Genomic DNA, 3,573 nt, shown 5'->3' with positions numbered 1-3,573 from the left:
GAAAACAAAGAGAAGTGTTTAGTAAAAGAAAAATAAGTTAGAGTGAGGGAGAGGAAGGTGAAGAGAACGAAAGGGAAAGCAAGGGAGTGAAGCTTAGAAAAGAAAGAGAAGAATAACTCAGGAAGGGAGAGGATGGGACAGTGATGAAAAATGAAAGAAAGAGAAAGATGAAAGGGGAATGGAGTTTAGGAAAGGAAGGGGACGAAGATCAATTCAGGAAGGGAAGGGGAAGAGAAAATATGAATAACAAGTGAAAGAGAAAGGGAGGTGAAGGGGAAGAGAGATGGGACGGCAAGGGAAGATTACATGCCGTTTTCTGTTCCATCCAGTTTCATCAAGGATGGGGAGACTCTCATATTACGAAGGGAGATGAAGGGAAAGAGAGGATATGAAGAAGGGAAAATGGAGGTGAAAGGGAATGAAAGATGGGTGGTAAGGAAAGACTACATACTGGTGTCCTCTTCTACCAAGGAAGGGGAAATCGACTTAGGAAGGGAGAGGAAGGTAATGAAAAGATATGGATAACGGAGAGACGGACAGGAAGGGAAATGTAGATGAAGGGGGAAGGAGATGGGGCGATAAGGGAAGACTATATTGGTGCCCATTTCTATACGTGTAACAGGGAAATATTGGCAGAAAGGGAGATGAAGTTTATGGGGAAGAGAAGAGAAGGAAAGTAAGGGAAAGAACACAAGGAAACGAAGCTCAAAAGAGTGAACACATAAGCTTATGAAGGGAGAGGAAGAACGGATATGAGTAACAGGGACAGACAGACAGAAAGGGAGGAGGTGAAGGAGAATGAGAGATGGGGTGGGTAGGGTGACTCCATACTGCCTGTGTTCTGTTCCCTCCACTCCCCGGGTCAGGCAGACACTTGTAGGCCGGATAATCCACTTAGTGACGCCAGGCATTTATTACACAGCGTTACCATGTTCCCAGGCCGCCGGGTACTCGATAAAGACTCCCTCGTCAGGTCCTCTCTCACATCCGCCAGTCTTTCGTCCCTTTGTCCCTTTGTCCCCTAAATCCCTGTTTTTTTTTCTTGTTTTTTTTTCCAGCTAAGGAGACAGCTCAAGGGCGCAAAGAAAAAAAAAGAAAAAAAGGCCCGCTACCCACTGCTCCCGAACAGAGGTTAAAGGAGTGTCCAAAATCAGAGGTTAATTTCGGGAGGAGAGGTGTCCTGATACCCTCCTCTTGAAAGAGTTCAAGTCGTAGGCAGGAGGAAATACAGATGAAGGAAGATTGTTCCAGAGTTTACCAGCGTGAGGGATGAAAGAGTGAAGATGCTGGTTAACTCTTGCATAAGGGGTTTGGACAGTATAGGGATGAGCATGAGTAGAAAGTCGAGTGCAGCAGGGCCGCGGGAGGGGGGGAGGCATGCAGTTAGCAAGTTCAGAAGAGCAGTCAGCGTGGAAATATCGATAGAAGATAGAAAGAGAGGCAACATTGCGGCGGAATTTAAGAGGTAGAAGACTATCAGTATGAGGAGGAGAGCTGATGAGACGAAGAGCCTTAGCCTCCACTCTGTCCAGAAGAGCTGTGTGAGTGGAGCCACCACACACATGAGATGCATACTCCATACGAGGGCGGACAAGGCCCCTGTATATGGACAGCAACTGTGCAGGGGAGAAGAACTGGCGGAGACGGTACAGAACGCCCAGCCTCGAGGAAGCTGATTTAGTAAGAGATGAGATATGAAGTTTCCAGTTAAGATTTTGAGTTAAGGATGAAGGGAAAGAGAGGATATGAAGAAGGGAAAATGGAGGTGAAAGGGAATGAAAGATGGGTGGTAAGGAAAGACTACATACTGGTGTCCTCTTCTACCAAGGAAGGGGAAATCGACTTAGGAAGGGAGAGGAAGGTAATGAAAAGATATGGATAACGGAGAGACGGACAGGAAGGGAAATGTAGATGAAGGGGGAAGGAGATGGGGCGATAAGGGAAGACTATATTGGTGCCCATTTCTATACGTGTAACAGGGAAATATTGGCAGAAAGGGAGATGAAGTTTATGGGGAAGAGAAGAGAAGGAAAGTAAGGGAAAGAACACAAGGAAACGAAGCTCAAAAGAGTGAACACATAAGCTTATGAAGGGAGAGGAAGAACGGATATGAGTAACAGGGACAGACAGACAGAAAGGGAGGAGGTGAAGGAGAATGAGAGATGGGGTGGGTAGGGTGACTCCATACTGCCTGTGTTCTGTTCCCTCCACTCCCCGGGTCAGGCAGACACTTGTAGGCCGGATAATCCACTTAAGTGACGCCAGGCATTTATTACACAGCGTTACCATGTTCCCAGGCCGCCGGGTACTCGATAAAGACTCCCACGTCAGGTCCTCTCTCACATCCGCCAGTCTTTCGTCCCTTTGTCCCTTTGTCCCCTAAATCCCTGTGGCCCATATCCTTCAACATTTTTTCAAGGCATGCACACCATACACATTTGACAAGGCTTTCTTAGAGGCTGGTGTTCCTTCCTTGTGTAGATTTAAGTCCAGTGATAGTTTGACACACACACATTTGACAAGGCTTTCTTAGAGGTTGGTGTTCCTTCCATGTGTAGATTTAAGTCTAGTGATAGTTTGACACATCCACATTTGACAAGGCTTTCTTAGAGGTTGGGGTTCCTTCCTTGTGTAGATTTAAGTCTAGTGATAGTTTGACACATCCACATTTGACAAGGCTTTCTTAGAGGTTGGGGTTCCTTCCTTGTGTAGATTTAAGTCTAGTGATAGTTTGACACATCCACATTTGACAAGGTTTTCTTAGAGGTTGGGGTTCCTTCCTTGTGTAGATTTAAGTCTAGTGATAGTTTGAAACACACATTTGACAAGGTTTTCTTAGAGGCTGGGGTTCCTTCCTTGAGTAGATTTAAGTCTAGTGATAGTTTGACACATCCACATTTGACAAGGTTATATTAGAGGTTGGGGTTCCTTCCATGTGTAGATTTGAGAGTCTAGTGATAGTTTGACAAATCCACATTTGACAAGGTTTTCGTAAAGACAGTTCTAGGTATTGCCATGGGTAGTTTTATGAGCCTGTAGTGATAGTTAAGTAAGGATTATGCACTAGGAACGTGGGCAGCCTCATGGGAACTCGAATGATTTCCATCGTGGCTCATATTTTTTCAACATTTCGGAGCTTACACACTCAGATTTGACAAGGCTTTCGTAGTGGTTGTTTTGGGTATTTCCGTGGGAAGTTTTATGAGCCCAGTGATAGTTCGACAACGACTTTACACGTGAAAACAACTCCAGAGAACCCGAGTAATCTCTTTTGTGGGTCCAAATTTTCAACATTTTGGGGCACCTCTCCTCCCGAAATTGACCTCTCTTTTTGGCCACTCCTTTGACCTCTATTCAGGAGCAGTAAGTAGCGGGCTTTTTTCATATATTTTTCTTTACGCCCTTGAACTGTCTCCTTAGCTGTAAAAAAAAAAAGACAAGGTTTTCGTAGGGGTTGTGTGTGAGTGCTTCCATGGTTAGTTGATGAGCTTAGTGATAATTTGACAAGGCTCTTACGCTATGTACGTGAAAAATAACTCCTGGGAACCCGTCTTATCTCCTTTGAGGCCTTGG

Source organism: Eriocheir sinensis, unplaced genomic scaffold (genome assembly GCF_024679095.1).
Source record: "Eriocheir sinensis breed Jianghai 21 unplaced genomic scaffold, ASM2467909v1 Scaffold231, whole genome shotgun sequence".
Taxonomy (NCBI): domain Eukaryota; kingdom Metazoa; phylum Arthropoda; class Malacostraca; order Decapoda; family Varunidae; genus Eriocheir; species Eriocheir sinensis.
This window is presented reverse-complemented; position numbering follows the sequence as displayed.